The following is a 13,733-nucleotide window of genomic DNA, read 5'->3' on the forward strand; positions in this document are numbered from 1 at the left end:
GTTGCTTTGGGGGGGTATTGCAACTTTTGGCCATTTTAAAGCGAAATTGTTCCTTTCGGGGGGTATTGCAACTTTTTGGCATTTTGAGGCGAAATTGTTCCTTTGGGGGGGTATTGCAACTTTTGGCCATTTTGAAGCGAAATTGTTCCTTTGGTGGGGTATTGCAACTTTTCGGCATTTTTAGGCGAAATTGTTCCTTTGGGGGGGTATTGTAATTTTTTTCCATTTTGAGGCGAAATTGTTCCTTTGGGGGGGTATTGCAACTTTTTGCCATATTGAAGCGAAATTGTTCCTTTGGGGGGTATTACAATTTTTGGCCATTTTGAGGCGAAATTGTTCCTTTGGGGGGGTATTGCAATTTTTTGCCATTTTGAGGCGAAATTGTTGATTTGGGGGGGTATTGCATCTTTTGGCCATTTGGAAAGCGAAATTGTTCCTTTGGGGGGTATGGCAATTTTTCACCATTTTGAGGCGAAATTGTTCCTTTGGGGGGGTATTGCAACTTTTGGCCATTTTGAAGCGAAATTGTACCTTTGGGGGGTATTGCAAAATTTCGGCATTTTGAAGCAAAAATGTTCCTTTGGGGGGGTATTGCAATTTTTTTTTCATTTTGAGGCGAAATTGTTACTTTGGGGGGGTATTGCAACTTTTGGCCATTTTGAAGCTAAATTGTTCCTTTGGGGGGGTGTTGCAACTTTTCGGCATTTTGAGGCGAAATTGTTCCTTTGGGGGGGTATTGCAATTTTTTGCCATTTTGAGGCGAAATTGTTCCTTTGGGGGGGTATTGCAACTTTTGGCCATTTTGAAGCGAAATTGTTCCTTTGGGGGGGTATTGCAATTTTTTGCCATTTTGAGGCGAAATTGTTCCTTTGGGGGGGTATTGCAACTTTTGGCAATTTTGAAGCGAAATTGTTCCTTTCGGGGGGTATTGCAACTTTTCGGCATTTTGAGGCGAAATTGTTCCTTTGGGGGGGTATTGCAATTTTTTTTCCATTTTGAGGCGAAATTGTTCCTTTGGGGGGTATTGCAACTTTTGGCCATTTTGAAGCGAAATTGTTCCTTTGGGGGGGTATTGCAATTTTTTGCCATTTTGAGGCGAAATTGTTCCTTTGGGGGGATATTGCAACTTTTCGGCATTTTGAGGCGAAATTGTTCCTATGGGGGTATTGCAATTTTTTGCCATTTTGAGGCGAAATTGTAGCTTTGGGGGGTATTGCATCTTTTAGCCATTTTGAAGCGAAATTGTTAATTTCGGGGGGTATTGCAACTTTTCGGCATTTTGAGGCGAAATTGTTCCTTTGGGGGGGTATTGCAATTTTTTTTCCATTTTGAGGCGAAATTGTTCCTTTGGGGGGGTATTGCAACTTTTGGCCATATTGAAGCGAAATTGTTCCTTTGGGGGGGTATTACAATTTTTGGCCATTTTGAGGCGAAATTGTTCCTTTGGGGGGGTATTGCAATTTTTTGCCATTTTGAGGCGAAATTGTTGCTTTGGGGGGGTATTGCATCTTTTGGCCATTTTGAAGCGAAATTGTTCCTTTGGGGGGTACGGCAATTTTTCGCCATTTTGAGGCGAAGTTGTTCCTTTGGGGGGGTATTGCAACTTTTGGCCATTTTGAAGCGAAATTGTACCTTTGGGGGGTATTGCAAAATTTCGGCATTTTGAAGCGAAATTGTTCCTTTGGGGGGGTATTGCAATTTTTTTGCCATTTTGAGGCGAAATTGTTCCTTTGGGGGGGTATTGCAACTTTTGGCCATTTTTAAGCGAAATTGTTCCTTTGGGGGGGTATTGCAATTTTTTGCCATTTTGAGGCGAAATTGTTCCTTTGGGGGGGTTTTGCAACTTTTGGCCATTTTGAAGCGAAATTGTTCCTTTCGGTGGGTATTGCAACTTTTCGGCATTTTGAGGCGAAATTGTTCCTTTGGGGGGGTATTGCAATTTTTTGCCATTTTGAGGCGAAATTGTTCCTTTGGGGGGGTATTGCAACTTTTGGCCATATTGAAGCGAAATTGTTTTTTTGGGGGGGTATTACAATTTTTGGCCATTTTGAGGCGAAATTGTTCCTTTGGGGGGGTATTGCAATTTTTTGCCATTTTGAGGCGAAATTGTGGGGGTATTGCATCTTTTGGCCATTTTGAAGCTAAATTGTTCCTTTCGGGGGGTATTGCAACTTTTCGGCATTTTGAGGTGAAATTGTTCCTTTGGGGGGGGATTGCAATTTTTTGCCATTTTGAGGCGAAATTGTTCCTTTGGGGGGGTATTGCAACTTTTGGCCATATTGAAGCGAAATTGTTCCTTTGGGGGGTATGGCAATTTTTCGCCATTTTGAGGCGAAATTGTTCCTTTGGGGGGGTATTGCAATTTTTTTTTCATTTTGAGGCGAAATTGTTCCTTTGGGGGGGTATTGCAACTTTTGGCCATTTTGAAGCGAAATTGTTCCTTTGGGGGGGTGTTGCAACTTTATGGCATTTTGAGGCGAAATTGTTCCTTTGGGGGGGTATTGCAATTTTTTTTCCATTTTGAGGCGAAATTGTTCCTTTGGGGGGTATTGCAACTTTTGGCCATTTTGAAGCGAAATTGTTCCTTTGGGGGGGTATTGCAATTTTTTGCCATTTTGAGGCGAAATTGTTCCTTTGGGGGGGTATTGCAACTTTTGGCAATTTTGAAGCGAAATTGTTCCTTTCGGGGGGTATTGCAACTTTTCGGCATTTTGAGGCGAAATTGTTCCTATGGGGGTATTGCAATTTTTTGCCATTTTGAGGCGAAATTGTTCCTTTGGGGGGTTTTGCAACTTTTGGCCGTTTTGAAGCGAAATTGTTCCTTTCGGGGGGTATTGCAACTTTTCGGCATTTTGAGGCGAAATTGTTCCTTTGGGGGGTATTGCAACTTTTGGCCATTTTGAAGCGAAATTGTTCCTTTCAGGGGGTATTGCAACTTTTCGGCATTTTGAGGCGAAATTGTTCCTTTGGGGGGGTATTGCAACTTTTCGGCATTTTGAGTCGAAATTGTTCCTTTGGGGGGTATTGCAATTTTTTGCCATTTTGAGGCGAAATTGTTCCTTGGGGGGGTATTGCAACTTTTGGCCATTTTGAAGCGAAATTGTTCCTTTGGGGGGGTATTGCAACTTTTCGGCATTTTGAGGCAAAATTGTTCCTTTGGGGGGGTATTGCAATTTTTTGCCATTTTGAGGCGAAATTGTTCCTTTGGGGGGGTATTGCAACTTTTGGCCATTTTTAAGCGAAATTGTTCCTTTGGGGGGGTATTGAAATTTTTTGCCATTTTGAGGCGAAATTGTTCCTTTGGGGGGGTATTGCAATTTTTTGCCATTTTGAGGCAAAACTGTGGGGGTATTGCATCTTTTGGCCATTTTGAAGCGAAATTGTTCCTTTCGGGGGGTATTGCAACTTTTCGGCATTTTGAGGTGAAATTGTTGCTTTGGGGGGGTATTGCAACTTTTGGCCATTTTAAAGCGAAATTGTTCCTTTCGGGGGGTATTGCAACTTTTTGGCATTTTGAGGCGAAATTGTTCCTTTGGGGGGGTATTGCAACTTTTGGCCATTTTGAAGCGAAATTGTTCCTTTGGGGGGGTATTGCAACTTTTCGGCATTTTGAGGCGAAATTGTTCCTTTGGGGGGTATTGTAATTTTTTTCCATTTTGAGGCGAAATTGTTCCTTTGGGGGGGTATTGCAACTTTTTGCCATATTGAAGCGAAATTGTTGCTTTGGGGGGTATTACAATTTTTGGCCATTTTGAGGCGAAATTGTTCCTTTGGGGGAGTATTGCAATTTTTTGCCATTTTGAGGCGAAATTGTTGATTTGGGGGGGTATTGCATCTTTTGGCCATTTGGAAAGCGAAATTGTTCCTTTGGGGGGTATGGCAATTTTTCACCATTTTGAGGCGAAATTGTTCCTTTGGGGGGGTATTGCAACTTTTGGCCATTTTGAAGCGAAATTGTACCTTTGGGGGGTATTGCAAAATTTCGGCATTTTGAAGCAAAATTGTTCCTTTGGGGGGGTATTGCAATTTTTTTTTCATTTTGAGGCGAAATTGTTCCTTTGGGGGGGTATTGCAACTTTTGGCCATTTTGAAGCTAAATTGTTCCTTTGGGGGGGTATTGCAACTTTTCGGCATTTTGAGGTGAAATTGTTGCTTTGGGGGGGTATTGCAACTTTTGGCCATTTTAAAGCGAAATTGTTCCTTTCGGGGGGTATTGAAACTTTTTGGCATTTTGAGGCGAAATTGTTCCTTTGGGGGGGTATTGCAACTTTTGGCCATTTTGAAGCGAAATTGTTCCTTTGGGGGGGTATTGCAACTTTTCGGCATTTTTAGGCGAAATTGTTCCTTTGGGGGGGTATTGTAATTTTTTTCCATTTTGAGGCGAAATTGTTCCTTTGGGGGGGTATTGCAACTTTTTGCCATATTGAAGCGAAATTGTTCCTTTGGGGGGTATTACAATTTTTGGCCATTTTGAGGCGAAATTGTTCCTTTGGGGGGGTATTGCAATTTTTTGCCATTTTGAGGCGAAATTGTTGATTTGGGGGGGTATTGCATCTTTTGGCCATTTGGAAAGCGAAATTGTTCCTTTGGGGGGTATGGCAATTTTTCACCATTTTGAGGCGAAATTGTTCCTTTGGGGGGGTATTGCAACTTTTGGCCATTTTGAAGTGAAATTGTACCTTTGGGGGGTATTGCAAAATTTCGGCATTTTGAAGCAAAAATGTTCCTTTGGGGGGGTATTGCAATTTTTTTTTCATTTTGAGGCGAAATTGTTCCTTTGGGGGGGTATTGCAACTTTTGGCCATTTTGAAGCTAAATTGTTCCTTTGGGGGGGTGTTGCAACTTTTCGGCATTTTGAGGCGAAATTGTTCCTTTGGGGGGGTATTGCAATTTTTTGCCATTTTGAGGCGAAATTGTTCCTTTGGGGGGGTATTGCAACTTTTGGCCATTTTGAAGCGAAATTGTTCCTTTGGGGGGGTATTGCAATTTTTTGCCATTTTGAGGCGAAATTGTTCCTTTGGGGGGGTATTGCAACTTTTGGCAATTTTGAAGCGAAATTGTTCCTTTCGGGGGGTATTGCAACTTTTCGGCATTTTGAGGCGAAATTGTTCCTTTGGGGGGGTATTGCAATTTTTTTTCCATTTTGAGGCGAAATTGTTCCTTTGGGGGGTATTGCAACTTTTGGCCATTTTGAAGCGAAATTGTTCCTTTGGGGGGGTATTGCAATTTTTTGCCATTTTGAGGCGAAATTGTTCCTTTGGGGGGATATTGCAACTTTTCGGCATTTTGAGGCGAAATTGTTCCTATGGGGGTATTGCAATTTTTTGCCATTTTGAGGCGAAATTGTAGCTTTGGGGGGTATTGCATCTTTTAGCCATTTTGAAGCGAAATTGTTAATTTCGGGGGGTATTGCAACTTTTCGGCATTTTGAGGCGAAATTGTTCCTTTGGGGGGGTATTGCAATTTTTTTTCCATTTTGAGGCGAAATTGTTCTATGGGGGGGTATTGCAACTTTTGGCCATATTGAAGCGAAATTGTTCCTTTGGGGGGGTATTACAATTTTTGGCCATTTTGAGGCGAAATTGTTCCTTTGGGGGGGTATTGCAATTTTTTGCCATTTTGAGGCGAAATTGTTGCTTTAGGGGGGTATTGCATCTTTTGGCCATTTTGAAGCGAAATTGTTCCTTTGGGGGGTACGGCAATTTTTCGCCATTTTGAGGCGAAGTTGTTCCTTTGGGGGGGTATTGCAACTTTTGGCCATTTTGAAGCGAAATTGTACCTTTGGGGGGTATTGCAAAATTTCGGCATTTTGAAGCGAAATTGTTCCTTTGGGGGGGTATTGCAATTTTTTTGCCATTTTGAGGCAAAATTGTTCCTTTGGGGGGGTATTGCAACTTTTGGCCATTTTTAAGCGAAATTGTTCCTTTGGGGGGGTATTGCAATTTTTTGCCATTTTGAGGCGAAATTGTTCCTTTGGGGGGGTATTGCAACTTTTGGCCATTTTGAAGCGAAATTGTTCCTTTCGGTGGGTATTGCAACTTTTCGGCATTTTGAGGCGAAATTGTTCCTTTGTGGGGGTATTGCAATTTTTTGCCATTTTGAGGCGAAATTGTTCCTTTGGGGGGGTATTGCAACTTTTGGCCATATTGAAGCGAAATTGTTTTTTTGGGGGGGTATTACAATTTTTGGCCATTTTGAGGCGAAATTGTTCCTTTGGGGGGGTATTGCAATTTTTTGCCATTTTGAGGCGAAATTGTGGGGGTATTGCATCTTTTGGCCATTTTGAAGCTAAATTGTTCCTTTCGGGGGGTATTGCAACTTTTCGGCATTTTGAGGTGAAATTGTTCCTTTGGGGGGGGATTGCAATTTTTTGCCATTTTGAGGCGAAATTGTTCCTTTGGGGGGGTATTGCAACTTTTGGCCATATTGAAGCGAAATTGTTCCTTTGGGGGGGTATTACAATTTTTGGCCATTTTGAGGCGAAATTGTTCCTTTGGGGGGGTATTGCAATTTTTTGCCATTTTGAGGCGAAATTGTTGCTTTGGGGGGGTATTGCATCTTTTGGCCATTTTGAAGCGAAATTGTTCCTTTGGGGGGTATGGCAATTTTTCGCCATTTTGAGGCGAAATTGTTCCTTTGGGGGGGTATTGCAACTTTTCGCCATTTTGAAGCGAAATTGTACCTTTGGGGGGTATTGCAAAATTTCGGCATTTTGAAGCAAAATTGTTCCTTTGGGGGGGTATTGCAATTTTTTGCCATTTTGAGGCGAAATTGTTCCTTTGGGGGGGTATTGCAACTTTTGGCCATTTTGAAGCGAAATTGTTCCTTTGGGGGGGTATTGCAACTTTTGGCCATTTTAAAGCGAAATTGTTCCTTTCGGGGGGTATTGAAACTTTTTGGCATTTTGAGGCGAAATTGTTCCTTTGGGGGGGTATTGCAACTTTTGGCCATTTTGAAGCGAAATTGTTCCTTTGGGGGGGTATTGCAACTTTTCGGCATTTTTAGGCGAAATTGTTCCTTTGGGGGGGTATTGTAATTTTTTTCCATTTTGAGGCGAAATTGTTCCTTTGGGGGGGTATTGCAACTTTTTGCCATATTGAAGCGAAATTGTTCCTTTGGGGGGTATTACAATTTTTGGCCATTTTGAGGCGAAATTGTTCCTTTGGGGGGGTATTGCAATTTTTTGCCATTTTGAGGCGAAATTGTTGATTTGGGGGGGTATTGCATCTTTTGGCCATTTGGAAAGCGAAATTGTTCCTTTGGGGGGTATGGCAATTTTTCACCATTTTGAGGCGAAATTGTTCCTTTGGGGGGGTATTGCAACTTTTGGCCATTTTGAAGCGAAATTGTACCTTTGGGGGGTATTGCAAAATTTCGGCATTTTGAAGCAAAAATGTTCCTTTGGGGGGGTATTGCAATTTTTTTTTCATTTTGAGGCGAAATTGTTCCTTTGGGGGGGTATTGCAACTTTTGGCCATTTTGAAGCTAAATTGTTCCTTTGGGGGGGTGTTGCAACTTTTCGGCATTTTGAGGCGAAATTGTTCCTTTGGGGGGGTATTGCAATTTTTTGCCATTTTGAGGCGAAATTGTTCCTTTGGGGGGGTATTGCAACTTTTGGCCATTTTGAAGCGAAATTGTTCCTTTGGGGGGTATTGCAATTTTTTGCCATTTTGAGGCGAAATTGTTCCTTTGGGGGGGTATTGCAACTTTTGGCAATTTTGAAGCGAAATTGTTCCTTTCGGGGGGTATTGCAACTTTTCGGCATTTTGAGGCGAAATTGTTCCTTTGGGGGGGTATTGCAATTTTTTTTCCATTTTGAGGCGAAATTGTTCCTTTGGGGGGTATTGCAACTTTTGGCCATTTTGAAGCGAAATTGTTCCTTTGGGGGGGTATTGCAATTTTTTGCCATTTTGAGGCGAAATTGTTCCTTTGGGGGGGTATTGCAACTTTTGGCCATATTGAAGCGAAATTGTTCCTTTGGGGGGGTATTACAATTTTTGGCCATTTTGAGGCGAAATTGTTCCTTTGGGGGGGTATTGCATCTTTTGGCCATTTTGAAGCGAAATTGTTCCTTTGGGGGGTACGGCAATTTTTCGCCATTTTGAGGCGAAGTTGTTCCTTTGGGGGGGTATTGCAACTTTTGGCCATTTTGAAGCGAAATTGTACCTTTGGGGGGTATTGCAAAATTTCGGCATTTTGAAGCGAAATTGTTCCTTTGGGGGGGTATTGCAATTTTTTTGCCATTTTGAGGCGAAATTGTTCCTTTGGGGGGGTATTGCAACTTTTGGCCATTTTTAAGCGAAATTGTTCCTTTGGGGGGGTATTGCAATTTTTTGCCATTTTGAGGCGAAATTGTTCCTTTGGGGGGGTATTGCAACTTTTGGCCATTTTGAAGCGAAATTGTTCCTTTCGGTGGGTATTGCAACTTTTCGGCATTTTGAGGCGAAATTGTTCCTTTGTGGGGGTATTGCAATTTTTTGCCATTTTGAGGCGAAATTGTTCCTTTGGGGGGGTATTGCAACTTTTGGCCATATTGAAGCGAAATTGTTTTTTTGGGGGGGTATTACAATTTTTGGCCATTTTGAGGCGAAATTGTTCCTTTGGGGGGGTATTGCAATTTTTTGCCATTTTGAGGCGAAATTGTGGGGGTATTGCATCTTTTGGCCATTTTGAAGCTAAATTGTTCCTTTCGGGGGGTATTGCAACTTTTCGGCATTTTGAGGTGAAATTGTTCCTTTGGGGGGGGATTGCAATTTTTTGCCATTTTGAGGCGAAATTGTTCCTTTGGGGGGGTATTGCAACTTTTGGCCATATTGAAGCGAAATTGTTCCTTTGGGGGGGTATTACAATTTTTGGCCATTTTGAGGCGAAATTGTTCCTTTGGGGGGGTATTGCAATTTTTTGCCATTTTGAGGCGAAATTGTTGCTTTGGGGGGGTATTGCATCTTTTGGCCATTTTGAAGCGAAATTGTTCCTTTGGGGGGTATGGCAATTTTTCGCCATTTTGAGGCGAAATTGTTCCTTTGGGGGGGTATTGCAACTTTTGGCCATTTTGAAGCGAAATTGTACCTTTGGGGGGTATTGCAAAATTTCGGCATTTTGAAGCAAAATTGTTCCTTTGGGGGGGTATTGCAATTTTTTGCCATTTTGAGGCGAAATTGTTCCTTTGGGGGGGTATTGCAACTTTTGGCCATTTTGAAGCGAAATTGTTCCTTTGGGGGGGTATTGCAATTTTTTGCCATTTTGAGGCGAAATTGTTCCTTTGGGGGGGTATTGCAACTTTTGGCAATTTTGAAGCGAAATTGTTCCTTTCGGGGGGTATTGCAACTTTTCGGCATTTTGAGGCGAAATTGTTCCTTTGGGGGGGTATTGCAATTTTTTTTCCATTTTGAGGCGAAATTGTTCCTTTGGGGGGTATTGCAACTTTTGGCCATTTTGAAGCGAAATTGTTCCTTTGGGGGGGTATTGCAATTTTTTGCCATTTTGAGGCGAAATTGTTCCTATGGGGGTATTGCAATTTTTTGCCATTTTGAGGCGAAATTGTAGCTTTGGGAGGGTATTGCATCTTTTAGCCATTTTGAAGCGAAATTGTTAATTTCGGGGGGTATTGCAACTTTTCGGTATTTTGAGGCGAAATTGTTCCTTTGGGGGGGTATTGCAATTTTTTGCCATTTTGAGGCAAAATTGTTCCTTTGGGGGGTTTTGCAACTTTTGGCCGTTTTGAAGCGAAATTGTTCCTTTCGGGGGGTATTGCAACTTTTCGGCATTTTGAGGCGAAATTGTTCCTTTGGGGGGGTATTGCAATTTTTTTCCATTTTGAGGCGAAATTGTTCCTTTGGGGGGGTATTGCAACTTTTGGCCATATTGAAGCGAAATTGTTCTTTTGGGGGGTATTACAATTTTTGGCCATTTTGAGGCGAAATTGTTCCTTTGGGGGGGTATTGCAATTTTTTGCCATTTTGAGGCGAAATTGTTGCTTTGGGGGGGTATTGCATCTTTTGGCCATTTTGAAGCGAAATTGTTCCTTTGGGGGGTATGGCAATTTTTCGCCATTTTGAGGCGAAATTGTTCCTTTGGGGGGTATTGCAAAATTTCGGCATTTTGAAGCGAAATTGTTCCTTTGGGGGGGTATTGCAATTTTTTTTTTCATTTTGAGGCGAAATTGTTCCTTTGGTGGGGTATTGCAACTTTTCGGCATTTTGAGGCGAAATTGTTCCTTGGGGGGTATTGCAATTTTTTTTACATTTTGAGGCGAAATTGTTCCTTTGGGGGGGTATTGCAACTTTTGGCCATTTTGAAGCGAAATTGTTCCTTTGGGGGGGTATTGCAACTTTTCGGCATTTTGAGGCAAAATTGTTCCTTTGGGGGGGTATTACAATTTTTGGCCATTTTGAGGCGAAATTGTGGGGGTATTGCATCTTTTGGCCATTTTGAAGCGAAATTGTTCCTTTCGGGGGGTATTGCAATTTTTTGTCATTTTGAGGCGAAATTGTTCCTTTGGTGGGGTATTGCAACTTTTCGGCATTTTGAGGCGAAATTGTTCCTTGGGGGGTATTGCAATTTTTTTTACATTTTGAGGCGAAATTGTTCCTTTGGGGGGGTATTGCAACTTTTGGCCATTTTTAAGCGAAATTGTTCCTTTGGGGGGGTATTGCAATTTTTTGCCATTTTGAGGCGAAATTGTTCCTTTGGGGGGGTATTGCAACTTTTGGCCATTTTGAAGCGAAATTGTTCCTTTCGGTGGGTATTGCAACTTTTCGGCATTTTGAGGCGAAATTGTTCCTTTGGGGGGGTATTGCAATTTTTTGCCATTTTGAGGCGAAATTGTTCCTTTGGGGGGGTATTGCAACTTTTGGCCATATTGAAGCGAAATTGTTTTTTTGGGGGGGGTATTACAATTTTTGGCCATTTTGAGGCGAAATTGTGGGGGTATTGCATCTTTTGGCCATTTTGAAGCGAAATTGTTCCTTTCGGGGGGTATTGCAACTTTTTGTCATTTTGAGGCGAAATTGTTCCTTTGGGGGGGTATTGCAACTTTTGGCCATTTTGAAGCGAAATTGTTCCTTTGGGGGGGTATTGCAACTTTTCGGCATTTTGAGGCGAAATTGTTCCTTTGGGGGGGTATTGCAATTTTTTGCCATTTTGAGGCGAAATTGTTCCTTTGGGGGGGTATTGCAACTTTTGGCCATATTGAAGCGAAATTGTTCCTTTGGGGGGTATTACAATTTTTAACCATTTTGAGGCGAAATTGTTCCTTTGGGGGGTATTGCAATTTTTTGCCATTTTGAGGCGAAATTGTTGATTTGGGGGGGTATTGCATCTTTTGGCCATTTTGAAGCGAAATTGTTCCTTTGGGGGGTATGGCAATTTTTCGCCATTTTGAGGCAAAATTGTTCCTTTGGGGGGGTATTGCAATTTTTTTTCATTTTGAGGCGAAATTGTTCCTTTGGGGGGGTATTGCAACTTTTGGCCATTTTGAAGCGAAATTGTTCCTTTAGGGGGGTGTTGCAACTTTATGGCATTTTGAGGCGAAATTGTTCCTTTGGGGGGGTATTGCAATTTTTTTTCCATTTTGAAGCGAAATTGTTCCTTTGGGGGGGTATTGCAATTTTTTGCCATTTTGAGGCGAAATTGTTCCTTTGGGGGGGTATTGCAACTTTTGGCAATTTTGAAGCGAAATTGTTCCTTACGGGGGGTATTGCAACTTTTCGGCATTTTGAGGCGAAATTGTTCCTATGGGGGTATTGCAATTTTTTGCCATTTTGAGGCGAAATTGTAGCTTTGGGGGGGGTATTGCATGTTTTAGCCATTTTGAAGCAAAATTGTTAATTTCGGGGGGTATTGCAACTTTTCGGCATTTTGAGGCGAAATTGTTCCTTTGGGGGGGTATTGCAATTTTTTGCCATTTTGAGGCGAAATTGTTCCTTTGGGGGTATTACAATTTTTGGCCATTTTGAGGCGAAATTGTTCCTTTGGGGGGGTATTGCAATTTTTTGCCATTTGGAGGCGAAATTGTTGATTTGGGGGGGCATTGCATCTTTTGGCCATTTTGAAGCGAAATTGTTCCTTTGGGGGGTATGGCAATTTTTCGCCATTTTGAGGCGAAATTGTTCCTTTGGGGGGGTATTGCAATTTTTTTTTCATTTTGAGGCGAAATTGTTCCTTTGGGGGGGTATTGCAACTTTTGGCCATTTTGAAGCGAAATTGTTCCTTTGGGGGGGTGTTGCAACTTTATGGCATTTTGAGGCGAAATTGTTCCTTTGGGGGGGTATTGCAATTTTTTTTCCATTTTGAGGCGAAATTGTTCCTTTGGGGGGTATTGCAACTTTTGGCCATTTTGAAGCGAAATTGTTCCTTTGGGGGGGTATTGCAATTTTTTGCCATTTTGAGGCGAAATTGTTCCTTTGGGGGGGTATTGCAACTTTTGGCAATTTTGAAGCGAAATTGTTCCTTTCGGGGGGTATTGCAACTTTTCGGCATTTTGAGGCGAAATTGTTCCTATGGGGGTATTGCAATTTTTTGCCATTTTGAGGCGAAATTGTTCCTTTGGGGGGTTTTGCAACTTTTGGCCGTTTTGAAGCGAAATTGTTCCTTTCGGGGGGTATTGCAACTTTTCGGCATTTTGAGGCGAAATTGTTCCTTTGGGGGGTATTGCAACTTTTGGCCATTTTGAAGCGAAATTGTTCCTTTCAGGGGGTATTGCAACTTTTCGGCATTTTGAGGCGAAATTGTTCCTTTGGGGGGGTATTGCAACTTTTCGGCATTTTGAGTCGAAATTGTTCCTTTGGGGGGTATTGCAATTTTTTGCCATTTTGAGGCGAAATTGTTCCTTGGGGGGGTATTGCAACTTTTGGCCATTTTGAAGCGAAATTGTTCCTTTGGGGGGGTATTGCAACTTTTGGCCATTTTTAAGCGAAATTGTTCCTTTGGGGGGGTATTGAAATTTTTTGCCATTTTGAGGCGAAATTGTTCCTTTGGGGGGGTATTGCAATTTTTTGTCATTTTGAGGCGAAACTGTGGGGGTATTGCATCTTTTGGCCATTTTGAAGCGAAATTGTTCCTTTCGGGGGGTATTGCAACTTTTCGGCATTTTGAGGTGAAATTGTTGCTTTGGGGGGGTATTGCAACTTTTGGCCATTTTAAAGCGAAATTGTTCCTTTCGGGGGGTATTGCAACTTTTTGGCATTTTGAGGCGAAATTGTTCCTTTGGGGGGGTATTGCAACTTTTGGCCATTTTGAAGCGAAATTGTTCCTTTGGGGGGGTATTGCAACTTTTCGGCATTTTGAGGCGAAATTGTTCCTTTGGGGGGGTATTGTAATTTTTTTCCATTTTGAGGCGAAATTGTTCCTTTGGGGGGGTATTGCAACTTTTTGCCATATTGAAGCGAAATTGTTCCTTTGGGGGGTATTACAATTTTTGGCCATTTTGAGGCGAAATTGTTCCTTTGGGGGAGTATTGCAATTTTTTGCCATTTTGAGGCGAAATTGTTGATTTGGGGGGGTATTGCATCTTTTGGCCATTTGGAAAGCGAAATTGTTCCTTTGGGGGGTATGGCAATTTTTCACCATTTTGAGGCGAAATTGTTCCTTTGGGGGGGTATTGCAACTTTTGGCCATTTTGAAGCGAAATTGTACCTTTGGGGGGTATTGCAAAATTTCGGCATTTTGAAGCAAAATTGTTCCTTTGGGGGGGTATTGCAATTTTTTTTTCATTTTGAGGCGAAATTGTTCCT

Source organism: Anomaloglossus baeobatrachus, chromosome 4 (assembly GCF_048569485.1).
Source record: "Anomaloglossus baeobatrachus isolate aAnoBae1 chromosome 4, aAnoBae1.hap1, whole genome shotgun sequence".
In the NCBI taxonomy this organism is placed as follows: domain Eukaryota; kingdom Metazoa; phylum Chordata; class Amphibia; order Anura; family Aromobatidae; genus Anomaloglossus; species Anomaloglossus baeobatrachus.